This window comes from Pseudorca crassidens, chromosome 10 (genome assembly GCF_039906515.1).
Source record: "Pseudorca crassidens isolate mPseCra1 chromosome 10, mPseCra1.hap1, whole genome shotgun sequence".
Lineage (NCBI taxonomy): Eukaryota > Metazoa > Chordata > Mammalia > Artiodactyla > Delphinidae > Pseudorca > Pseudorca crassidens.
Genome location: NC_090305.1, coordinates 18,460,650 through 18,479,172, shown reverse-complemented (window position 1 = coordinate 18,479,172; position 18,523 = coordinate 18,460,650). Strand labels below are relative to the sequence as shown.

The window sequence follows — 18,523 nt, the reverse complement described above, 5'->3', positions numbered from 1 at the left end:
AAGGGTATATATGAGAAACCCACAAGAAACATCACTCTCAATGGTGAAAAACTGAAAGCATTTCCTCTAAGATCAGGAACAAGACTAGGATGTCAAGTCTTGTCACTATTATTCAACATAGTTTTGGAAGTCCTAGCCATGGCAGTGAGAGAAGAACAAGAAATAAAAGGAATACAAATTGGAAAAGAAGAAGTTAAACTGTCACTGTTTTCAGGTGACATGATACTATACATAGAGAATCCTAAGGATGCTACCAGAAAACTACTACAGCTAATCAATAAATTTGGTAAAGTTGCAGGACACAAAATTAATGCACAGAAAATCTCTTGCATTCCTATACACTAAGAATGAAAGATCAGAAAGAGAAATTAAGGAACGATCCCATTCACCATTGCAAGAAAAAGAATAAAATACCTAGGAATAAACCTACCTGAGGAGGTAAAAGACCTGTACTAAGAAAACTATAAGACACTGATGAAAGAAATCTAAGATGACACAAACAGGTGGAGAGATATACCATGTTCTTGGATTGGGAGAATTAATATTGTGAAAATGACTATACTACCCAAAGCAATCTACAGATTCATTACAATCCCTATCAAATTACCAGTGACATTTTTTACAGAACTAGAACAAAAAATCTTAAAATTTGTATGGAGATCCAAAAGACCCCGAATAGCCAAAGCAATCCTGAGAAAGAAAAACGGATCTGGAGGAATCATACTCCCTGACTTCAGACTATACTACAATGCTACAGTAATCAAGACAGTATAGTACTGGCACAAAAACAGAAATATAAATCAATGGAATAGGATAGAAAGCCCAGAGATAAACCCATGCACCTATGGTCAACTAATCTATGACAAAGGAGGCAAGGATATACAATGGAGAAAAGACAGCCTCTTCAATAAGTGGTGCTGGGAAAACTGGATAGCTACATGTCAAAGAATGAAATTACAATACTCCCTAACACCATACACAAAAATAAACTCCAAATGGATGAAGGGCCTAAATGTAAGACCAGACACTATAAAACTCTTAGAGGAAAACATAGGAAGTACACTCTTTGGCATAAATCACAGCAAGGTTTTTTTTGATCCACCTCCTAGAGTAATGGAAACAAAAACAAAAATAAACAAATGGGACCTAATGGAGCTTAAAAGCTTTTGCAAAGCTAATGAAACTACAAACAAAGCGAAAAGACAACCCTCAGAATGAGAGAAAATATTTGCAAATGAATCAGTGGACAAAGGATTAATCTCCAAAATATATAAAGAGCTCATGCAGCTCAATATTAAAAAAACAAACAACCCAATCAAAAAAATGGGCAGAAGACCTCAATAGACTTTTCTCCAAAGAACACATACAGATGGCCAAGAAGCACATGAAAAGCTGCTCAGCATCACTGATTATTAGAGAAATGCAAATCAAAACTACAATGAGTATCACCTCATACCAGTTAGAATGGGCATTATCAGAAAATCTACAAACAAGAAATGTTGGAGAGGGTGTTGAGAAAAGGGAACCCTTTTGCACTGTTGGTGGGAATGTAAATTGATACAGCCACTATGGAGAACAGTATGGAGGTTCCTTAAAAAACTAAAAATAGAATTACCTTATGACCCAGCAATCCCACTACTGGGCATATACCCAGAGAAAGCCATAATTCAAAATGACACATGCACCCCAATATTCATTGCAGCACTAGTTACAATAGCCAGGACATGGAAGCAACCTAAATGCCCATCGACAGACGAATGGATAAAGAAGAAGTGGTACATATATACAATGGAATATTACTCAGCCATAAAAAGGAACAAAATTGGGTCATTTGTAGAGATGTGGATGGATCTAGAGAGTGTCATGTAGAGTGAAGTCAGTCAGAAAGAGAAAAACAAATATCATATATTAATGCATATATGTGGAACCTAGAAAAATGGTACACATGGACCGGTTTGTAGGGCAGAAATAGAGACACAGATGTAGAGAACAAGTGTATGGACACAAAGGGGGGAAAGTGGTAAGGGGGTGGTGGTGGGATGAATTGGGAGATTGGGATTGACATGCGTACACTAATATGTGTAAAATAGATAACTAATAAGAACCTGCTGTATAAAAAATAAAATAAAATTAAAAAAAAATATGGAAAAACAAATTGTGGCATATTCCAACAAAAAAATTTATTACCCAACCATAAAAACAAATGTACAACTTATGCACATAAAAACAGGGATGAACTTCAAAAACATGTTGAGTGAAAAAAGTCATACATTGGAGTATGTATTTTTATTACATTTATATTGTTATAAAGCAGACTAACAAATTTAAGTTAACCTCTCAATATTATGTGATAGAAATAATAAAGTGTTTGAGAGCATTGATGAGAAAGAGACTTTAGGAAATTTTCTAGGGTGATGGTGACAATCATTTCTTGTTTAGAATGATGATTTCACTTGTATATAAAACAGTCAACACTCCGTGAACTGAAAACTTAAGGTCTGTGCATTTCATTTTATATCAGTTACACTTTAATACTCTAGTCTTGCACGGGGATATTTGGACCGTACACATTGCCTCCGTCCTCTGCTGCATCCCTCTCACTCCCTGCCCTGTGGCTCCTCTGATATAAAGGGGGCGGGACACTGTTGGGACTTGCTCTGCTCTCAGCATGTGCAACCCAGGAGTGATTGCCGTTTGCATCATTGTCTACGGAGGGATGGAATTTCATTCTCCAGGCATAGAGATGAGAGATCTGGTCTGTTAGTGTTCTCAGAAGCTTCTGTTGGGATTGGGTGACTAACGCAGAAACTCACCCGTGTGTTGTTTTTTCCTGCTAGCTCTTTTACTTCACTCTCTGCATCCTTGCTTCCTTGCAACACACTCCCAAATCAACTAACTGCATACAAGAATTTGACTACTGCTCTGCTTGGGTAAAAGCCAGGCTAAGATGTCATTGTATTAAATGTATCTCTTATTCCCTGGTAATATATATATATATATTTTTTTTCTTAATACTGATTCTTTCTTTAGCTATAGTATTTTCAATAAAGTGATTGCCCTCATAGTATAACATTTATGTAGAATAACTTGATTAAAACATTTTATGTCTTTCATCAATAATATTAAGTTACAATCACTAACAGTTTTTTAAAGGTCAGATTTAATTCAGCATGCTTTATATTTTAGCTTGTTAGAGTAACAGCAGAAATGTTTGTTCTGTCCAATGGCATTCCTTTGATACTGGCAAATATCTCATATATCACATTATTTTGTTCAGGTCCTGATTTGTTATTATATATACCTTGAGTATTCCTTTCATATTTACATATTAAAGTCAATAATACAGTTTACATCTTCAGATTCCTTAGCTATAATATCTACCAATTTAAAACTCAAGAGTTTTAGAGTTAAAAGCTTCATGGCTAAAATTTACAAGAACACATTCAAATAATATTTAATTCCTTCAGGCCAGGCAGGTATGATGTCAATTTTGTGAAGTAGCTCAGTGTGTTTTCATTTTTGTCTCTTGATAAACATTTATTTCCCTAAAGATGTCACTTCCGCATTGAGAACAGCTCCCATTCAGCTGGGCTTTATATTTCCTCACTGCTGTATATTCGAAAGAAGAAAGGTTTTGCAGTCTAAGAAAGAGAAATTGGTTCTCCGCCCCACCACCTGCCGGATATGCATCCGTTGAGTACATCTCAACTATTTTGCACTTTAGTTTCCTCATTGGGGCAGATTGAATTTCCCCCAAATGTCACAGCAATACTTCTGTTCTCTCATGCTCTTCCAGAACTTTGCTCCTCCCTATGAAGAGGTGAAGCCTCCTTTCCCCCTCCCCTTCACCTTCTGACTTTTCCATTAAATAGAGCATGGTACGAATACAATACATGACTTGCACAGCTAGATTAGAAAGGGCAATATGACTTCCTCTTGGCTCTCTCTGTTTCTCTTGGAATGTTTGCCCTTGAAATCCAGCCACTATCCTGATAGGAAGCCCAGACTAGTTCACTTAGAGAGGTCAAATGGAGAGGCCCACAGGGAGAGGAACCCAGGCTCCTGGCCCACAGTCAACATTAACAGCCAGACACTGAGTGAATGAGCCTTCAGATTATTTGATGATGATTTTTTTTTTTTTTTTTTTTTTTTTTTTTTTTTTGCCCGTGCTCTGCGTTTTGCGGGATCTTAGTTCTCTGACCAGGGATTAAAACTAGGCCACCACAGTGAAAGTGCCCAAGGCCTAACCACTGGACCCCACCAGGGAATTTGCAAGCCTTCCGATGATTCTAATTCCAGCGTTGGGTCTTCCACTGAGGCACACATAATGGAGCAGAGGAAGTTATCTCTGCTGTATCTTGTCTGAACTCCTGAACCACACAATCCATGAGCATAAGAAATGGTTACTTTATGACATTAAATTTGGGTATAGTTTGTTATGCAGCCACAGTAACTGGAAGAGATTTTGGCACATGGAAGTACCAAGGGGTCTGCCGTTACAAAAGCTAAAAGTAAGGCCGTGGTTGGGAGCCAAGTGGCATCCCGAAGTTGGAAGGACCTTGGAGAGTCTGCCCTGTCTCTTCCTACTCACAGTCCAGAATAATAACCAAGAATTCACAAGAGTCCTGGTTGTGATCATGACTTGAAGTGCTTCCTGACTTGATGGTAGATCGGAAGATGGAAGTTTGGACGTTATGTAATGGTTACTGGGAAAATAGCATTCTCATTGACAGCATTAGTGCTAAGATCCCACTTTAATGTCCTTCCCATTCTGCTGGTCCCTGACTTGTCTACTTTTGGTACTGAGTTATAGTTTCAACAAAGACAGGAGAAATGATATTAATGCTCTAAACTAATCCTTATTTTGGAAAAAAATGAACATGATCTTTCGGATGCTTTCACAAATGAAAAGAGATCTCTCCCCATATGTGATGCTACCACATTCCCAATAAATATTTTCAAATCTTTCAAGTCCCTTTTGTTCACTTATCCTTTAAACACATCTACTTCAATCGCAGAGTTTATAGTAAGAAAATAGCTGACAGGGATATAATATAATTTATTAGTTTTACCACTTTCTGCAGCTTTAAATATTTCATTTTTCTTTCTGTCTAGGTAGTAACTCATCCTGACTGTTCCATCTTTGCAAGTTGAAGAAGCAATGGATGCAAAATTCCCACAGACTCTCAGTTCCTGGATCCTAGCCTGGTGAAAAGGTTAGCTGAAAGGGACATTATTATGATGCTAGCAATAACTCAAGTTTGTGAGCACTGTCTCTTTTTTTATTGCCCTCTTTTGTTTTGATTTCTTCCATCCTTTTCGCTGTCCCTGAAGTAAAAATGCAATTGCCCAACTGAGTACAGGTAAAGATAACATGGTTCAAGGAGCACCCAAATGATGCCTCCTGTCTTCCAAATAAACCCAACAACAAGAGCCCAGAGAGATTTATCATTGCACTTGGTAAAAACCCCTTTGGCTTTCTTATTTATTTATTTATTTATTTATTTATTTATTTATTTATTTATTTATATTATGGCTACCCCACCCCCTTACCCTCTTCTTTACACTTTGCGGCTGCTGGTTCCTGTTTATCATTTATTTAGGGGGTACATTTTCATCCATTCGAGAAAAGTGACACCACCTCTGTTTCAAGTGACAGCTTCCAAATCGGCTAGTCTATCCTGATTAAATGCATAGGGAATTTCTTTTCTTTTTCCTTAAAAAAAAAATTATTCACATAGACTAGTTGGGAGGTGGACCTCGGAACATATTAGTCTTGTACTTGTCACAGTTAAAATTTAGTTAATGTTCAAAGCCTTATTGATTGGGGAGATTCTGTATTTCTGAAAATCTTTGCTTAATTGTCTGAAAAGTGAGAGTTACATTTACCAAGACAATCATTCAGTAAACAAAGGTCGCAGTGAGCTATTTGGTGGATTATAATCTTACCCTTAAATAAAATATAAACAGATCATTGGTCAAGCTGTGACCAATAATGTGTGAATAAGCCAAGTGAATATTAAAAATTAACAGGGTACAGATTTTGGCAAATATGTATTCTCATTCAATCAGACTTGAAGAGCATAGTAGTTAAAATGGAGAGCACAGTAGCAATAATTGCTTATGCCTTTAAAAACTAAAATATAAGGACTTCCTCCTCATATGGAATTATATTAATTAGTTAACAATGCTGAGAAAATAGGATTAAAAAACAGTCTTACCTCTGTGCATTTAATGGTTAAACTTTTGTTTAAAAAATCAAAATTAAAAAATTGCAAATATCAGCTGGGGAATGGGTACATCTTTCATGATGTCAGATGGTTCTACCTGGTTAGTCTCCTCTGTATCGGGAACAATAGTAATTTGGACAAAGGCAACTCTTTAGGGCCATCGGCCTTCTTGTCTCTCCTTCATGCCTGAGGAGAATTTTGTAATCTGCATCACTGGATATATCAATGACATTGTTTTTTTGAATTGTTTGCATTTGTTTTTCCACCTTTAATAATTGGCTGTTATAACAGACAGTCCAAGATGTCCATCTCAAGCCACTGTCTGAAATGTCTAAAGACTCATGGAGTCATATTCAATTTAAAGACCTGTTTTCAAAACTAAGAAGAGAAGGAGAAAATGAAATTGGAATCAATGACAGTGGTCTTGCTTACACAGCTCCCATGCTGGTGCTGTGTGTGGGGCAGTGTGCACTACAATGCCCTTGGCAGCCCAGATCTCTGCACAGGCCCTGGTCGTGCTGCAGAATTGGGTGAGAGAAAGAGATCTTCTGGTTCACACTTAGGCTTAGCTGGTATCTCCCAAACATGATCCTGTGATAAGGTAGCTGAGCCCTCTGTTTGTACCAGCTTCAGACACACCCTGTTATCAAGTCTTCTCCATGAAATTCCGGAGCCTGTTAGAAAACCCAGATGGCTCTGCTCTCCTCACAGTGAGTTCTTCTCCGGGACCTTTATTGTTCTTTCCTGCCCCCAGATTTCAGTCATGGCCACCCCAACCCAGTCACCAAATCTCAGAGTCAGTTTTAAAGCTTCCTTCCCAGAAGGTCCCCAGAATCCAAAGAAAAACTGCCTTGTGCCTGCTGAGAGCTATGCCACCCAAGGACAGTTAGGAATGGTGACATTGGCTAAGCTATAGAAAAGTGACGCCTTACAGATTTACATTAATTAAAATAGATCATTCAGCAGGTTTAGAATGAGTCAAAAAAAATTTGCACACAAATGACCTTTTACCTATGATGCTGAACGGAGAAGCTCTGGCAGGATTTTGAAAGCTCACCTTACCAGGAGACCTATTTTATTGGCCTAGTAAAGTTTTTGTTACATTATTTCATTTTACTGTCAAGAGCCCAAATATGTGATATAGACAGATGTTCCTCTTCTAATAGACTCCAACCTCACAAATTAAAAAAAAAAAATCAATATATGAGCATATACAACTACAAATATAGTAAATACAGTGTGAACCAAATATAAAAGTAAATAATTAGAAAAAGAAAATGGAAAAAAATACAATAAATGTTAGTAGCAACCATTTAGTTGTGAGATAATGCATTAATCCTCTTTATTATTATTCTCAGAAATGAATGTGTTTTATTTTTAAATTAGAAAAATAATAATTTGGAAATCAACACACAAAAGTATAATTGTGGTTTTTCTTTATTGTGGTGTTTTTGAAAGCAGAAGTAATACAAATCTCAAAAATAAGGAAGTACATGGTCTAAAATATAGAACTATAAGGTTTGTTATATTGCTCCCTGGTGTTACTTTTTCAGGAGCCTATCTCTGCAAATAGATGAAAATTTTTATTTTAATGAGAAAGAAAGGTAGTTGCCCTTCACATAGTTCTTCTCAAACATTCTTAGCTTGTATTTACCCTCAGGTATGAATATGTCACCCGTTAATTTATGTCAAACTTCTTAAATTTATATTTTCAGCCTATAAGTCTTTAGATGGAAATGTGTTCTCAGTTTTTTACTTGCAACTACGTGAAACTTTACAGACCCTAAAATTGCCTCCTTTGCTGTGTCGCAAGTGTTTTTAGTATTCTTGGCTTTGGCACCCTCCATAATGTTTTGTGTTGCTCTTATAATGTCACTTCGTCTTTGACTTTCCAAAATCATAGGTCTCGCTTTCATTTTTCAGTGTAATTTCCTATTGCTCAAATTCCTTCATAATTTTACTTGCCTTCTCTAGGACTGTCCCTAGTAGGAGTGCTGACCAGACCTGTGTAAGAAGTGTTTGTCCACTGTGTCTTTCTCGTTTTTTCAAATTTGGGTAAGAGAGTGCATCCGGTATTATTTCTAATGCCTCTCTTAAAAATGCCTCAGTGAAAAAATTCAAGTTGATTGTTTCCCAGATGCTTCCTGTCCCATGAGAATCTACAAACCGAAGTGGTGGCCCATAATGCATTGCCTTGGCAGGTAGGCGGGTGGGGTGATCCAGGGCAGCTGCAGTGGTTCTGGGAGCTGGGGACTGAGTGCAGGTAATAGAAGCACCATTGTTCCTCAGAGCCTCTTCAAGCGTCTTCTGTCATTCCCTTGGCGTTGTCAGTCCATTTGCAGAGTGACATTGGTGTTAGAGCATGGCATTTAATAAAGAAATCGATCCTATATAGAAGCTTCATCTTCATGGACAAGATTAGAGAATACAAATCCAAGCAATAGGCATCTGGAGGATCTGTTGACATTGGCCTGGAGTATCAGCCAGAGGGGGAGAGGGAGCTTTTTTAAGCTCAAGCAAGTGTACAGTAAGGGAGACATGCCTACGTTCCCTAACTTCGTATTTGAAGAAGACCCCAATTTTGAAATCGTGGAATACCCCCAGTATTGAAGATATGATGTAGTTAATCTGGTAATTTGTTCAAGATAAGTTGTACAACTAATCAGAAGTATCAACTTAAACATACATTTCACAACTGCCAAATGCTCTTTTAATTCTGATTCCAAATAGATTACTGGGTCACACTGGGTGTAACAAAAAAAGTGAAAGAAAATAAAAGATTTATAGACGGGTTTTGACATCATAATTCTGCTTTCCAAATGCCCCTTTCTGCTTTCATTTTCTATCCAGTTAAATAAACAATCTGGACAGGGCTTGATTAAAGTGAGAGAGACAGAAAAACAATCCAGGTAATTTCTGAGCAATTTCAAAATGTTAACAGTATTTTCCCATTGATAACTGGTATTTTGCAGATGCTTAATTTCTAATTAGCACTGGTTCATAAACAATGTAGCTCTGGTCCCCAAGGCTTTACCCAACCTATCGTTTATATGCCAACAAACAACTACATGTGTCTAAATGTGTTTGTTGGCCTCAGTATTTTATGTTATCCTGGAGTGGATAATGTTATGGAGAGATTAAGATTAAGAAATTCATATTTAATCATTTTATTTGGCATATATATATATGTATATATATACAGTTGTTGCTGAACTGTAGCAAATGAATTAACTTTGTAAATTGAATTATCTTTTGATAAAGATAATCAGTAGATGCTAAAATCATTGGGTAAATGATGTTAGGATACTGCATATTCATTGGGTTTAAAAATACCACTCACAATTTTTTATGGATATTTTTTTCTTTATTGAGAAACTTAAGACTTGGGTACATCAAATAAAGCCAATGTCTGGGAGATTTATTATAAATTGAATGGATACCTTTACAGTGGACAGATCTTGTAGTGCCACCTTAACCAAGTGACAAATTTATCTTCACCAATAGGGAAATAAAACTTAAGTGCCATGTGATGTAAGGCAATACAAACAAACAAATAAAAATACACAACATCCCCTATATGGTGTTTTGTTGTTTTTTTTTTTTTTTTTTTTTTGCGGTACACGGGCCTCTCACTGCTGTGGCCTCTCCCGTTGCGGAGCACAGGCTCTGGACGTGCAGGCTCAGCAGCCATGGCTCACGGGCCCAGCCACTCTGCGGCATGTGCGATCTTCCTGGACCGGGGCACGAACCCGCGTCCCCGGCATCGGCAGGCAGACTCCCAACCACTGCGCCACCAGGGAAGCCCCCTTATATGGTGTTTTCGTCAAAAAAAAGTTAGTATAAATGTAGTCAGTCATGAGAAAACGGTCAAAGAGAGCCAGACTATAGGAAAATCTGCATGAAAGTTGGCCTGAAGTCTTCAAAAAATTCATGTCATGTCTCAACACTGTGGAATAACATAGATATAGTTAAATTAATTTTAATGGTGTTTTCTTTGTATTCTGGGTTTGTAGGAAAATGTTCTTATTCTCAAGAAATGCATAATGAAGTATTTAGAAGTGAATTGTCATCATGTCTGCAAATTACTTCCAAATGGTTGACCTCCACCATTAACAACAAAAGTATTAAAACATACAGATAGAAGGAAAGCAATAATGGCAAAATATTCGTTATTAGTGAAAATAGTGAAGGGCAGATGAATGTTCATTGTGCTGTATTTCAACTTTGCATTTAGTAGATGCTGAGTGATATCTCCTACCCATAGCTGAAAGATTTGAAAATAGATGAGCTGAAGCCAGCTTAGGGACACTTATTTCCTTTCAGGGTTTCTCAGGGAGCTGTGTGTGCAATTCATTTATAGCCAGGTGTCTATTAATGGCTTCAGATTGTTTAGAGGGTAAGCACCAAATAGATGTGGCAGTGAGACATCTGGGAGTGAAATTTGTAGCATATGTGACTATAAAACTATGAATATAAATGCACATGGATGGATAAGAGAGAGAATATGTATGTATATATCAGTATATGATGTTTATAACAGTAGTAAATTTAGAAAGAGCTATTTATAATTAAGGACATATTGAATAGCTTTAGATCATCTATAAGAGTGTGCACATTCGTACCCGTTCATGATTTCCAAAGGCAGGGGAATGATAGGAAAATCAATACCACTCTAGTTGATTATAAGAGTCTGGAAAGATTAGCTTGAACGTTTTCACAGACTAAATGACAATATAGCAAATAAAAAGCGTTGAGGTCAAATAAAAGGCAACCCTAATTCCCACACCTTTGTGAACAGTGCTGAGATCATTTCTTGGGCACGTCATAGAACCAGCAAACATGGACGCTTGCTGGCATATTTCACCTCTTTATGGCACAGGAAGCTCCTGTCCTATTTACCTCAAACCCTCTGTAAGACCAGCAAAAGAAATGGTTCTTTTATTTTCCAGTTCATTTCCTATTTCAAGTTATTGTATAAGAAAAACCTTGATATTATGAAGTACCAGCATAAGAATTAAAATCAACTTGAAATTTCTTTGGATAAAGGAAGAGTGATTGCCTTGGCCATCTGTTAAATATTTTCGAATAGGTCTGGCAGATTACTGCATCTGCCCTTGTCTTTCCTTATAGCTTTATAAGCTTTAAAGGTCAATTGTGATGGTGTTTATTAAAGAAAAGGACAAGGGAATTTGCTTCACCTTTAAATCTTTCACATACTTTGCATTAAGCTATCTTCTCAAGACATATAACCCATTAAAGCAAATCTGGTTACAATTGTGGATTACAAAGCTTGTATAGTTTTTCTTCATTACAGAAGGATTTGTTTTCTTTTTAATTACTACAGGTTAAAGTATGAGTATAATTGAAAATTGAGAAAAATATTAAGTAAGTGTATCTTGAATCTGTTTCAATCATTAACCAGCAATGATATCCTTCCTTAAGCATCAGTTAACCAAAAAGACACTTCAGAATTTTGCAGATATTAAATATCACTCAATCAAGTCCAAAAACAAACATAGAATATGCATCCTAATGAGTGTTACCTTTCAGAGTGGAAAAATGAATCATTTTAATTTATTGAGTGCTTTGTATGTCCCAGGCTCAATACTAGATGCTTTTCTAAGTAAATTACTTCTAACCCAAAAGAAAACTCTAACATTTAGGTACATATTTCAGGTGGTTCAAAGCATTTCTGGAAACTATTTTGCGGGGGAATTAAGTTAGATACATTGGCAAAGGAGACTGAGAAGCAATGCCCAGAGACATAGGCAAACGTCCAGGAGAAAGTGGCACAGTGAGAGTGAAAAACAGAGAAAGCCTTCCAGAAGTCACGAATGCCAACTGGGTCAAATGCTGCTGAGAGAGTAAGATGATCCTGGCCTAGATCCACTGGACTTACTGTCATAAGCGTCACAGGTGGTCAATTTGGAGGAACGGTGAGGACAAGAGCCAGACTAGAGTTGCTTGAGGAGTGAAGAGATAGAGTTGGTTTCAGTATTGAGAACTTCCTATCTTTCGGAACTGACAATGAAATGGACTACTTAGGAGATAATGTGTTTCCAGTCAACAGAAATGCTCAAGGTGATTTTCAGTTTTTAAGGATGTTATAACATGGGTTTAAGCTCCCGTGGGGAGGTGAAAAAGGAGATGCTGTTTTTAATATCTGAATTCTTTGGAGAAATGGCCACTTTATGCAAACTAGAGAAGACTTAGGGATTATGTTTATATTCCTATACATTTCCATCAGAATTTCTTGTTCTTTAAATACTAAATTAGCAGTTACAGATTAAGATTGAGATATACAGATTCAGAGAACCTCCTGTGAGATTAAACAAACTAAACTCCTGGCTAATTAGAAGGCAAAAAGAATAAGAAATGTCTGAGAAATTATAACAGAAACATTATCCCTCAAAATTATTAGGAAAAATGAGATTTGGTTGAGAAGAGATATACTTCCAAATATAATATGGAATAATAATGCCTTTAAAGGAAATAAAAATAAGAACGAAACAGAAAGCGGAAAAAAACTTCGGCTTGAAGAAATTGACATGTCAGTAAATAAATATAGTATTTGGAGTTACAGAATTAAACATATGTCTATATAATCAAAAGATGAGTTGTAACATCCCAAGGTGTTAAGGTCATTGAATGGCAAAGGTTTTAAGGTCATTCTGGACAACAGTACATCTCACAATAGGAGAGATCCTATTTGAAAACAAAATATTTGGAATCCCTTGTCCTAGGCTTCCCATAGCAAAGATAACACTTATTGCTAATAGATATATGGTTACAAGATTAACTAAAAATATTTATGAATATCTACTATGTCCTTGACTTAATAGAGCCAGTGTTCTAATGCAAGAGATCAAAAACGCCAGATTATTAAGTAAAATGTATAGTATGCTAAAGAGTAATAAGCACCAAGAAGAAAAAAGTAAAACTAAATAAGATATGCAGTGTCAAGGGACAGGACCAACCATTCTCTCTTTATAAATAATTTCAGTGCCAAAAATGCCATGTATAAGGGCAGGTTGGACAGCTTTATCCAACAGTTTCTATTAGTCCTTCTGCAAACTTCCCCAATTAGAAACACAATAAATTTCTTCAGATGTGCCCATTATGTAAGCCCAGCCTGATTCTCATCGTCAGTTCCATGCTTTAAACTACTTCACTACCCCTAATATCTTCCCATATAAAGAAATTTTGAAGCTGCTGATGAAGTGAGTGTGTATGAGAAGCCAAAATATAATGAAAATGTTGCTTGGTAAGCATATGTTTGGAACAAAGAGATCTGAGTGTATTAAATATTAATAAACAGCCTGAGTAGATCAGGCGAACATAACCAGATATACTCATTTCACAGTAGAAATAATCTTGTCAATGACACCATAATAAGATTAATCTTGACTTAGATTTTCCGTAACTGAGATAGTCCTCAGATGGGCACTATCGTCAGTTCATTTCGAGCGTTTTTTTCCATGCTTCCATCAGGCTGACCATCCCTGTTTTTGATTAACAGTTTCTTCATTTACAAACAAGTAATAACTCTACTAAAGTTATTATGATGTCTCATTGTTCCAGGACACTTGGCACAAACTGGCTGTGCTTTGCTTTTACATTTTAATGGAGAGTAAATTGTTTTCTGTTCTCTAAGTTCTTGGGGAGCTGGATGATCTTCATGTACAGACAGAAAGTTTAAGCTGATGATCTTTGGTCTCTCTGAGGTCTTTAGGAAGTACTTCCTGTAATACCCAAAGAGTAATGCTGCAAGCTTCTGTCCCATAGATTTTGGAAGCCCATTCTTCTACCGAGTCCTCTCGAGAAGTGACTACTGTGAACTCTCAAAGTCCACGATGGTGGTCACTTGTCACTTTAGCCTCCTAATCTGCAAAAGCATTTAACTTTGAACCCTTGTAGATTAATTTTTCGATATTTCTGCCACTTGCTCTGCCAGAAATTGCTTTACCCCAGGTATGGACACAACTAGTCTCTTAATTGCCCAAAGCATAGCTTCCACTAAGCTATCTGTAAGACCACTTTGAAGGAGGCTGGGGAAAAACAAAAGTAAATTATAGAGAGTGACTTCAACTGTTGGGATGTGTCTTCTGGGTCTAGCTAGGGCAGGAGGCAATCCTCCTAGCTACCACTTCAAACCTTCCTCCCTCCTTTCCTGCCTGAAATGATTGATATGAGACTAGCTATTTCCCCTCAGGGAGAATTACTGCAAAACAAAGAGTTTGGAGGTGGCTTTCAAATAGAAACACATATATATTTTCCAATATCTGCCCTATTCTGTCTGAAATTACACCACACACCTGATGCCAACTCTTCAATACATTTTGTGCTATGCTAAGTCCCACAGAGTTTCTTTTTTGCAATTTTCCTCCAAGATGAGATTTTAAAAGTTCAAGTCATCAGGATTTTACCTGCTATATTTCCCTTCTGATTCCACCACATAATTCTTCAGAACTGAGGGTATTTAAATATAAATTTATTCTTCAGTCTCCAGTGGTGTCACTTTCTTACAGCTGGCAGACTGCCAGGTTGCTCTGACCCTTTCTTCTTGTCAGTCTAAAAGTGGTGCGTGGTGTCAGTCTTCTACTAGCAAGAAGTCTGTCCCCTACCTATGACTATCTCCATCTCTCACTCTCTAAAGATTTCAGTCCATGGCTCTAAGAATAAAGTTTGTTTAAGGGGTGTCAAAAGGTATGAGGAAAACCATAGACAGCTGAAATGTCCGTATGTTCCATGCACCACTCTCAAAAATGCATGGGTTATATGCCTGCAAGATAGAATATAATTTAATCTTTCTTTAAAAGACAAGGCAAGGAAAATATTTTAATATCATTATACTTTACTGGTGGAAAAATCATGATTCCCTGAAATGTTACATAATGTTTTGTGTAAAACGGGAAATTTACCAGAAAAGTACTATGGTAATTTGGAGGCTACGTACTCATAGTTTCTTCCAATTCTAATTTGTCCTTTCCTGGTAGTCAGCAAGATCCTAATGCTTTGCTTGACTACTCAAAGAGGTGACTTCTTTTCACTAAATTAAATCAATTTCCATTTGCTCCTGGTCTAGGAAATTTTATTTTCTCTTTATTTAATTTTCAATTCGTTCTTCCCAGAGCATAAATCAATGTCTTCCTTTGATTTCATGGCAGGTATTCCTATTTCTTTTGCATTATAGTAGAGTCAGGAAAAAAATCATTATATTAAACATCATTCCAAGCTTTGAAGCTATAGTGGTGCAAAGCAATCAATATCAGGACATTTCTAACTCTTACAGAAAATACCGAAACCTTAATATACAAGTAGAAGAATACTTTAGAAGCACTAATTAGAGAACCTTGGTAGGCTTACAATTTTAGTACAATATCATAGAGAAGACATAACATAAACCAAGAAGAAAATTATTCATGTCTTAACTCTCAGAAAATCTTATGTCATAGGGATGATTTTATTAAGATTTTACTCCTCTTTGTCCTGCATAATTCTACCTGCCTTGGTTTAGATTTGGAATTGGTATTGTATTAGTTTTCTAGGGCTGCCATTACAAAGTACAAGATGGGTGGCTTAAACAACAGAAATTTGTTTTCTCGCAATTCTGGAGGCTAGAAGTCCAAAGACCAAAGTGTAACGAGGGTTGGTTTCTTCAGAGCCCTCTCTCCTCGGCTTATAGACAACCATTTTCTCCTCCCTGTGTCTTTACAAGGTGTCCTCTCTATGTATCTGTCTCCTAATATCTTCTTATAAAGACACTAGTCATATTGGATGGGGTCCCACCCTAGAGACCTCATTTAATCTAATTTCCACTGTAAATACTCTATCTTCAAATCGAGTCACATACTGAGAGACTGGGGGTTCAAACTTCAACATATGAATTAGGGGGTGAGGGTGCAATTCAGCCCATTAACAGGTACAATGATCCCTAGAGAGCATTCTGTGTGGCCCCGCAGAGATCACAGAGACATTTTGCTAGGAAGCCAAACACTGAAATGAATTTCAGATTCATGTTTTGGACCTGATGAAAGGTAAATATATAGAAAATAGAAATGCATACTTGTAACCATATGTATCAAAACACTGGTGAATAAATGAAAACCTTAGTTTTAACCTTTTCCCATTATGTAGTATACAAGTGTTTTAACCCTCTCTCCATCCCCCTACTCTCTCAAGCACTCACACTCCCCTTTCAACATCCAGAACTATTTGCATGGGCAGTATGAACATACAGCCTTGATGTTTGTTCTCTTATTAAAATGACTGGTTAATTTTTACTAATTCAGTCAATATCCTGTCATTTCCAAGTATTCTCTTATCATTAATTTATAATCTTCATGTTACATAAATAAATTTTCATTCCTCTTAAAAGTATTTACCTGATACAAAAATCATGGATTTAAAAGTACAAAATTTGTTTAAAATTATTATTTAGCTTTGAACAACAGAGCTCATCATTAAATGGGATTTTAAAGTCATAACTCATTTATACCAGTTGATACATTCATAGAGTACTTAAAAAAAAACTAGAGTAATGACTTCTTGTCAGAGTCTTGTGTCTGTGGGTATTATAAATCTGCAAGTTTAATCCAGGTGACAAGGAGTAGTGATGAGAAGGACCAAGAGGTAAGATGTTTCTTCTTGTTTTTTTTTAGCTGTGCGGCATGTGGGATCTTAGTTCCCCGACCACACCCCTTGCACTGGAAGCACAGAGTCTCAACCACTAGACCACCAGGGAAGTCCCAAGAGGTAAGATGTTTAGACATGTACTTCAGTAGTTTCAAAACCACTTTAAAACTCCTCTCAAACAAATTTATAAGTGCAGTTTTTAACTGACCCTCTTAAAGAAATAGCAGTAAAGCACTTTATATTCAATGCAGTGAAATTAGTAGAAAGTGTAACAGTACGATGAATAATTGCTAAACTCCAATCATTTTACTTGGAAAGTACGTACATTTTTTTTTTAACATCTTTATTGGGGTATAATTGCTTTACAATGGTGTGTTAGTTTCTGCTTTATAACAAAGTGAATCAGCTATACATATACATATGTTCCCATATGTCTTCCCTCTTGCATCTCCCTCCCTCCCACCCTCCCTATCCCACCCCTCCAGGCTGTCACAAAGCACCGAGCCAATATCCCTGTGCTATGCGGCTGCTGCCCACTAGCTATCTACCTTACTACGTTAGTGTGTATATGTCCATGACTCTCTCTCGCCCTGTCACAGCTCACCCTTCCCCCTCCCCATATCCTCAAGTCCGTTCTCCAGTAGGTCTGCGTCTTTATTCCTGTCTTACCCCTAGGTTCTTCATGACATTTTTTTTTCTTAAATTCCATATATATGTGTTAGCATACGGTATTTGTCTTTTTCTTTCTGATTTACTTCACTCTGTATGACAGACTCTAGGTCTATCCATCTCATTACAGATAGCTCAATTTCGTTTCTTTTTAAGGCTGAGTAATATTCCATTGTATATTTGTGCCACATCTTCTTTATCCATTCATCCGATAATGGGCACTTAGGTTGTTTCCATCTCCGGGCTATTGTAAATAGAGCTGCAATGAACATTTTGGTACATGACTCTTTTTGAATTATGGTTTTCTCAGGGTATATGCCCAGTAGTGGGATTGCTGGGTCATATGGTAGTTCTATTTGTAGTTTTTTAAGGAACCTCCATACTGTTCTCCATAGTGGCTGAACCAATTCATATTCCCACCAGCAGTGCAAGAGTGTTCCCTTTTCACCATACCCTCTCCAGCATTTATTGTTTCTAGATTTTTTGATGATGGCCATTCTGACTGGTGTGAGATGATGTCTCATTGTAGTTTTGACTTGCATTTCTCTAATGATTAATGATGTTGAGCATTCTTTCATGTGTTTGTTGGCAGTCTGTATATCTTCTTTGGAAAAATGTCTATTTAGGTCTTCTGCCCATTTTTGGATTGGGTTTTTTGTTTTTTTGTTATGAGCTGCTTATAAATTTTGGAAATTAATCCTTTGTCAGTTGCTTCATTTGCAAATATTTTGTCCCATTCTGATGGTTGTCTTTTGGTCTTGTTTATGGTTTCCTTTGCTGTGCAAAAGCTTTGAAGTTTCATTAGGTCCCATTTGTTTATTTTTGTTTGTATTTCCATTTCTCTAGGAGGTGGGTCAAAAAGGATGTTGCTGTGATTTACGTCATAGAGTGTTCTGCCTATGTTTTCCTCTAAGTGTTTGATAGTTTCTGGCCTTACATTTAGGTCTTTAATCCATTTTGAGCTTATTTTTGTGTATGGTGTTAGGGAG

General features: G+C 36.8%; 1 long non-coding RNA gene across 1 annotated transcript in view; it reads left to right on the top strand.

Moving 5' to 3' along the window:
- LOC137231634 (uncharacterized) overlaps window positions 1-18,523 on the top strand; it is a 208,166-nt gene that overhangs the window by 37,781 nt on the left and 151,862 nt on the right. The window contains exons 2-3 of the long non-coding RNA XR_010946699.1: window positions 5,116-5,216; window positions 16,892-16,985. This is a non-coding gene — a long non-coding RNA (uncharacterized lncRNA). The remainder of the gene's footprint in view (window positions 1-5,115; window positions 5,217-16,891; window positions 16,986-18,523) is intronic.